Genomic DNA, 8441 nt, shown 5'->3' on the forward strand with positions numbered 1-8441 from the left:
GGCACTGCGGGATTAATGACAGAAATGATACCAGTTCTACACAGACTCTTCCAGAAGACAGAAAAACCCAAACCGTGCATCTAGTTTCATGGAACCACACCAAGGTATTGTGAGAAACGTGTTCACATTCCCCAAAAACAGAGATTCCAAAATTCTCAAGAAGGTTTGAGCAAATCTGACTTAGGGGTACATAAAAATGATACTACAGCAGGCCACCGTGCTATGGGAGGCTTATCCCAGAAATGAAAAGCTGGCCAAAATCAAGAATCAATTACTTGGTTCCCTCTACAGAACTGAAAAACAAAACTGTATTTGCTGTATTGTCATATTATAGAAGAAAACCACATGTGGCCACTGCAACAAATGCAAAACCACTTGTTCAGTAATATTTATAATGTTGAACACTCACTAGGAAATCAAACAGACAGCGCACTGTGAACCAGCAAGGTGGCAGGGATTTGCTGGAAAATTCTCTGGCAGGTGGACTCTGGACTCAGCTTTTGAATTTGAACTGCTTTCTTCAGCTTGCTATCTCCCCATCAGACTTGGATTGTAAAATGGCCACAGTCACAGGAGGCAGATCACACACACACACACACACACACACACACACACACACACACACACACACACACACACAAGAGAGAGACAGAGACAGGCTGAAAGTCTTATTGCTTTTCCTAGAGGATTGGGGACGGGGACTGGCCTTATTTAGTGTTATATTGGGGTTCCTGAAAGTAGAGGGATTATAAAACATACAGGTTGGAAAGAGGAAACAAGATGGTTTTATGCACACATGCCGTGACTACGTATATACAAAGCCCCCGAGAACATGACTGGTGTCGACTAGCATCTCTGTGTTATGCTGATTCACACAAATGGTGGCGATATCTACAAGTCGGTGCTTTCCAAATATTTTATTACTTCCCATTAAAATAAACAGTGGGAGGTGCTGCCTGAAAACCCTCAACAACTCCACACAGGGCACTCAATCTGTGACTCCCTGGGCACTTAGGGATCTAGTCCTCGGTTCAAGTCTACACATGTGCGTTGAGCATGGAACCCATAGGCCACGGTTCAAATCCTGCTTCTGGCACTTAGCTAGTTACATCATTTTGGAAAAAGCACTTAATCTCCTGAACCTTAGTTTCCACTTCTAAAAAATAAGGCTATTAGCAATAACCACCTCCCAGTGCTGTGGTGAGGATTAAGAAATATTTTCTTTTGTCAAAAACCTGATGGAAGGTTCTAGAATATAATGATCTGATGGAGCTCTGTGGGCTGCTGATGCTGCTGTGGATGGGGAAGGTTCTGGAACATAATGACCTGATGGAGCTCTGTGGGCTGCTGATGCTGCTGTGGACAGGGAAGGTTCTAGAACATAACGATCTGATGGAGCTCTGTGGGCTGCTGATGCTACTGTGGATGGGGAAGGACACAGACAAACATTTACCTTTGTAAAATGTCAACTGCAAAGGTTAACACTTACAGGGCGGGAGTGATGGCTGCTCTCCCAGAGGACTCTGGTTTGATTCCTAGCTCCCACTTGTCAGCTCCATCTGTAACTCTAGTCTTTGCGGGGGGTTGGGGGGCGTGTCAGATGCCCTATTCTGGTCTCCACAAGCGTCAGGTATGCACACACACACATAGACAGACATGCAGACAAAATACCCATATACATAAGTAAACTAAAAATGCTTAAAAGCTAACACTATTCCCATCCCCTGAAAGTTTTATTAAACAATACCCCTGTTTATGTAGCCAGAACAGTCATCATCACTGGCCCATTTGACAGATGATAAAAACTGAGGTGGATGAACCTCACAGTCGCAGAGCTAGGAAGTGTAGGGCTGCAACTGGACACCACGGCCATGAGGTTGCTCCTCTCCTCGGGTCCGCTACCCTTGTCTGTCTTCCCAACTGTCTGTATCTCTTCCAGTGGCCAAGTCAGAGGCATCCCTGGGGCTGGGGCTTCTTCGTACAGAGTCTGGCTGAGCAGGGAACTCTAACTCGGATTTAGGATAGCTCCGCTCTGTCTGCGTCCATGGAAGGCTAGCTCGTAGAGGGTGTGCTGAGCCCTGGCAGGTGCATGCATTATCCAAGGCGGTTGCTGCCAGGTCTGCAGTCTTGGGGATGGGTTGGGGGTTGGGGGTTGAGGTGGGAGGGGGCTGTGGGGGGCAAGAGAAGGATTGGGGAGTAGAGACAAAGCCTGCACTTTCCTGGCCCATGTGGCTGGTGGGTAAGAAAATCCCTAGCCCAGAATTCCACCCAGGCAGCTGGACAAACGGCTGCTGAGTGACCCAAAGAGTTAATGTTCTTGGTCAGCCTTGTCATATCTCCCACTTCTCTGTGTGTGCCTGTGTGTGCATGCGTGTGCATGTGTGTGCATGTGCTCCTGAACATATGAAGGTCAATGGGGTTCCCCAAATGTCACTTCTCAGATTCCTCCCACTTTTGTGATGATGGGGTCTTTCATTGGTCTGGAATTTGACAAGTAGTCTAGGCTCCAAGGCTTCACACGTCTCTACCGCCCATCTGGTCATAGCTGGGATTATAAACATACGTTACCACATGGGGCTTTCTACCTGAACTCCGGGCAAACTCCTGCAAGCGCTTTCCTGACAGAGCCATCTTCTTTGCCCCCCCCCCATGCTGTGTTCTTTTTGTTTGTTGTTTTGTTTTGTTTTGTTTGTTTGTTTGTTTGTTTTTGGTTTTTTGAGACAGGGTTTCTCTGTGTTAGCCTGGCTGTCCTGGACTCACTTTGTAGACCAGGCTGGCCTCGAACTCACAGCGATCTGCCTGCCTCTGCCTCCCGAGTGCTGGGATTAAAGGCGTGCGCCACCATGCCCAGCTTTGTTTTGTTTTTTTAAGACAAGGTTTCTCTGTGTAGCCTTGGCTATTCTGGACTCACTTTGTAGACCAGGCTGACCTTCAACTCACAGCAGATCTGCCTGCCTCTGCCTCCCAAGTGCTGGGATTAAAGGTGTGCGCCACCACGCCCGGCTTCAGCTGTGTTCTTAAGGGCTGTCTCACCTTCCCACACTATACTATGAAGCTTTGTGAGGCTTGACTGATATTGTATTACACACAGCAATGCCTGCTTATTATATGATTTTTAAAAAAATTCTTTGAAAGTTTTATTGCATTTACTTTTATAATTTTAGGATGTATTTATCCTATGTGTGTGAGTATTTTGCCTGCATGTATACACATGTGTCATGTGCAAGACTTGTGCTTCTGAAGTGCAGAAGAAGTTAGGTCCTTGGGAATTGGAGTAACAGATTATTGTGAGCTGGGAATTGACCTGAGTCCTCTGCAATCTTAACCTCTGAGTTATCGCTCCAATCTATCTATCTATCTATCTATCTATCTATCTATCTACCTACCTATGTATTGTGTGTTTTTGTATGTGTGGGTGTGTAGAGGTTAGAGGACAATTTTTTAAGTCAGTTCTCTCATACCATGTGGTCCCTGGGGATTAAACTCAGGTCCTCAGTCTTGGAACCAAGTGCCTTAGCCCACAGAGTCATCTCCTCTGGCCTTTTAAATACTTTTATTGTTTGTTTGTTGGTTTGCTTATTACATCCCACTGAATTTAACTAGGCTTGCTTGCATGAACATGGATGTGGAGTTATTTACTGGGTCACAGTCAACCTGTCAGTGGCTATACCCCTAAAGTAAGAGGGCTCCCCTCTCCTGTGGCTTAGAGAAATGATGCTTCAGCCTCATTAAAAAAAAATCACTTGGCCAGATGTGGTGGCGCACGCCTTCATTCCTAGCACTTGGAAGGCAGAGGCAGGTGGATCTTCGCTGTGAGTTCCAGGCCAGCCTGGTCCACAAGGCGAGTCCAGGACAGCCAGGGCTACACAGAGAGACCCTGCCTTGGAAAACCAAACCAAATAAATAAAACACTTGGAGCTGAAGTGTCATTGTTGTAAGCCATAGGTCACCCACACATACTTGACTGTTGGGGCTCAGATGGTCTGTCGGGGTGAAAGCCTGCAGCTCCTTTCTCAAGCACAAACCCTGATCCAGATGTGATCCCAGGCTCGCAGCTCTCTTTCTCTAGCGTCTAGCTAAACAACGGTGGGAAAAATAAAAATTGTTCACTCTAGAGGCAAGCACAGAGCTCTGGGTTCTCTTTCTTCCATGACTCTTCTCCCATGTCCTTGTGATACCCATGGCTACGCTGGCTGTGGCACCTGATATTTCTTCAAATAGCAGAGTTCCATGACTTCTGTTACCATAGGCTACAAACAGGGTCACTTGGCACTCTTGCTAGGCCAGCAGGATTCTCACGTCCACTGGGGCTGAGCTTTTAATGTGTTTCTGCTTCTATCACCCCGGGAAAGGAAAGTCTGAGTCCTGTAAATTTTAGAATCTTCCTTTACTTCCTGAGTCCTTCCTTTCTTTTCCTTACTTTTGGGGCATGGCCTCGCATGTAGCCCCAGCTGGCCTGGAAATCAGAGATTCACCTGCCTTTGCCTCCTAAGAGCTGAGGTTAAAGGTGTGAGCTACCATGCTTGGCTACTGCCTGAATCTTTCCTCCCTCTCTTTCACAACGCTCTCTGGGCTTCAGAGAGGGTAATGGAGCTTTGATTACCTTCTTCCCTCTATGGCTGCTGATTGAACTGTTATGCTACAGAAACAACCAATGATCATCAAGAGCTTGAACAGTGTGTCTGTAGTGTGCCGCCCGCTGCAAAACTAAGTTTCCTTCTACAATCAATCCAGGCTGACAGCAGCACCAAGCTGTGGGTATAAACCTGATGCTTAGCTAGTAATCTCACAGGTGTAAGACATCCATTTAACAATAACCATGGCTTTTCCACGGGGGACTTGTGATCCCTTCACTCTCTCTTTTATCCTGATTTCTAGAACTGGATGTGAGTTCCCTCTTGTGCCCAGGCCTTAAATCCGAACAGAAAGCAGCTGGCTGCACCCACAACAGTCAGCAGTCATGTCTGCTATTTCATTGTGGGTACATCTTGCTTGGTACAGTAGCACTCAGGGTTCAAAGCTGAGCAGGACTGTTGGTGACACTTTTCCCTAGCAGTCTACACCAGTACCTTTCATTACTGTGAAAGCCAGCCAGCAGGAAGGGTCCAGTCCGTCCAGCTCAGTCTCAGCTTGCTTTCAACACCTCTGCATCCAAGCACGTCACAGCTTCAACAGCTCAGAACTATCTTCAATTGAACCCACAGGAATAAAGGTCCCAAGCTTGAGAGGTCGAGGGGAGGGCCTGGATGAGAAAATATGGAAGACGGAAGCTGGGACCAGGAGGTCTCACGTGAGCTTCCAGCTTATGTCAAGCAAGTTTATTAAGAAGCACAGCGCCTGGCGGACTGTGGCAGGGGAATGTGTGCCAAGGTCGGCAGAAAGCGAAAACCAAGCAACACTGGCAAAGGGAACACAGGGCACCTCAGACACAACTGCCTTAGGACTGAGAACCACAGCCCTCGCCTGGTGAGGAGCGGGAGCCGGGTTCCCAGGAACCAAACCCTTAACTCCTTCAAGGCTTTGTCCCAGCTCCAGACTGGAGCTTGCCAACTCAGCTCCAGGGACAAGGACACAGAACACAGAATCAGCATTCTTTTTTTTTTTTTTTTTTTTTTTTTGTCTTAGTTTGGGTTACTACTGCTGTGATGAGGCAGCATGACCAAAAGCAACTCGGGGAGGAAAGGGTTAATTTTGTTTGGCATTCCATACCATACCATTGAAGGAAGTCAGGACAGGAACTCTAACAGGGCAGGAAGATATAGGTCAGGCCGTGGGGGGGCGGAGGGGTGCTGCTTACAGGCTTGCTCCTCATGGCTTGCTCAGCCTGCTTTCTTATAGAACCCAGGACCACCAGCCCAGGGATGGGATGGCCCCGCCCACAGTGGGCTGGGCACTCCCCCATCAATCACTAATTGAGAAAATGCCCTACAGGCCTGATTACAGCCTGATTAGAGCCTGATATTATGAAGGCACTCTCTCAGCTGAGGTTCCCTCACCTCAGATGACTTTGGCTTGCATCAGATTGACGTAAAACCATCCAGTACACCTTTGTCCGTTTCGTCGGAGCCTCTGAGAAAGCCTTGGATGGCCCTACATCCGACACTATCTGACTTTGTCACACAGCCACACATTCATGCATATGCAGACATGCATACGTGTCATGTCGTGCAAGTGTGGTCAACACAACCCCATGAGCCAGGGGCAGTTCCCGTGACCCATGTGACCTCTTCCTTTGGGTCCTTGGGTTCTGTAGCACTGCTATGCGCCTCCTCGCTCCTGGTGGCTTCAGCTTAACACATGTGTGTTCACCTCTAGGGGTGAAGAGAGCACACAGTGGGAGCAAACACGCCCCAGGGGCCACGCAGGTGGCAGAGTGTAGTTTGAAGTAGGGTCCAGCACAGCGGCCTAGGGTCCAGCACAGCGGCCTAGGGTCCAGCACAATGGCTCTCACCTTTTCTAATGCTGCAGCCCTTTGGCACAGTTCATCACGTTGTGGGACCCCCGACTACAAAATCATTTCGTTGCTACTTCTTAACTCCAGTTTTGCTACTGGTATGAATCATAACACACACACATCTGATATGCGGCCCCTGAAGGGGTCGCGACCCACAGGATGAGGACCAGTGGGTCAGCACATTGTGCTGTTCCACAAAGTCAGCAAGAGGAGGCTGTCTGTGGGTAGGGTAGGTCCTGCCCTGTCCTCTTTAAAAGGCTGTCCGTCTGTCTGCTCTGCCTCCACTCTTCCACATTTATATAACAAAGCTGCTTGTGACATTCATTCTTTCTGGCGGTTTAAAAAATACTAACACTGGCCGGGCATGGTGGCACATGCCTTTAATCCCAGCACTTGGGAGGCAGAGGCAGATGGATCGCTGTGCGTTCGAGGCCAGCCTGGTCTACAAAGAGAGTCCAGGACAGCCAGGGCTACACAGAGAAACCCTGTCTCGAAAAACCAAAACCAAACAAAAACAAAACAAAACAAAAAAACCCCAATAAATTAAAAAAAAAAAACATTCTAACACTAGCTATGCCTGAGTACTGTTTCCATCCCTGCTGAGAGACGAGTGACTGAGAAGGTTTGGGGGAAGGCTTGCCAGAAGGAGTCCACCAGGTGTGGTGCTCAGCATCTACATCAGGACACTGTTGGCATCCATCCCTCACCAGGGAGCTTGGGAGAACGAGAGCCATCATGGTCAGTGAGAAAAGACAAAAAGGATTGTCACTGGCATTGTCCCATGTTCCCAAAGGGCTGCTTTGTGTGAAGAGGAGAGGAAGGCTGAGTTTGCTTGGCACAGGCACGTCAGGGGCACTTGATGGCGTGTATAGCAATCAGCTGGTGGAAGGCTTGCAGCTAGCGAAGAAGTTACTAGCATCACCGCCCAGAATCCTGAGCCAAGTTAGGTCTCCTTAATTCAGGAGTCCAGGACCTAGCATCACACCTGAGCGTTCAGCCTTAGAAGTTTGCTAAGTGACAGAGTGGATGCATGCGCTGAGGGAGGAGGCAGCCGCTGGCAGGCTGCCTGTCAGGGTGGGCAAATGCTCAGGCCCGTGTGTCTCTGAATGTGGAGTCAGAAGACCAAGAAAGGAGTCCTCGCCACAGAGGCCTGTGTTTCCTGAGGCGATGTTCATCCTCTGGGATTCTCACAGAGAAAGGCTTTATTAAACGTTTGCCAGAGCAGCGAAGCTGTCAACTTTCTAAGCCTCTGTGTTTCCACTTACAAAACGTAGGCTGTCACCATCCTCGGCAGGATGGTGGAAGTGGATGGAGGGAGCTATGTGCCAGGGGCTCTCCACACTGCAACAGTTTGCTCCGGTGTCAACCGGCACAAACGGTGGCAGTGGTGGTGGCGGTGACCATCCCTTTAAAGCCGCAGGACTAAGGTGGAAGCCGGGCACGCAGGTGAAGTAGATGGGCACACCTGGCAGATGCAGGGCGTCAAGGGACCTACCTGGAGGCACCACAGGAGGTTCACCACCGGAGAGAGGGTGGAGCCTGGGTTTGGATTCCCGTCCTGCGTCCCTGGCGAGTCAGCCATGAGAACTGTCTCCAGCAGTCTTGGGAAGGCAGGCCTTAACCACATGAAGCCAGGGTCCCTGAAGCAGATGATCTGATGCTGGCACAGGTGGGAGATTTCTCATAGGCGACACCGTCAATTAGACGTCTCCTTCAGCACGCCTACACCCCCCTCTGGAGAAGGACAGCTGGGACCATGACAAGCTTCCTAGACAAGATCTTTCTGGGGATACATGGGCCCGCTAATTACCCCGTGCTAATAAGATAAGACTCAATTACACGCAGAGGACTCGCAAGCCCAGCACTTTGGGGGTTTTCAAGTAACCCCGCATCTCTGATTTTTGATAGGAGAAAATGATTTCTCCCTCCCAGGCAAATTAAACCCACCAATTAGAGCAGCTGTTCTCTTGTGCTCTATAAAGGGTGA

The 8441-nt window shown here is 49.0% G+C and overlaps 1 long non-coding RNA gene across 1 annotated transcript; it reads right to left on the reverse strand.

Annotated features, from left to right (window-relative positions):
• Positions 1–1084: 1084 nt before the first annotated feature.
• LOC311579296 lies at positions 1085–5832 on the reverse strand. The gene is made up of 3 exons (XR_014773109.1): positions 5798–5832; positions 5070–5242; positions 1085–1419 (listed from the first exon to the last, which is right to left on the reverse strand). It is a non-coding gene; the product is annotated as an uncharacterized lncRNA (long non-coding RNA).
• Positions 5833–8441: the final 2609 nt, after the last annotated feature.

Source organism: Acomys minous, assembly GCF_964271855.1.
Source record: "Acomys minous genome assembly, chromosome: 12".
Classification (NCBI taxonomy): domain Eukaryota; kingdom Metazoa; phylum Chordata; class Mammalia; order Rodentia; family Muridae; genus Acomys; species Acomys minous.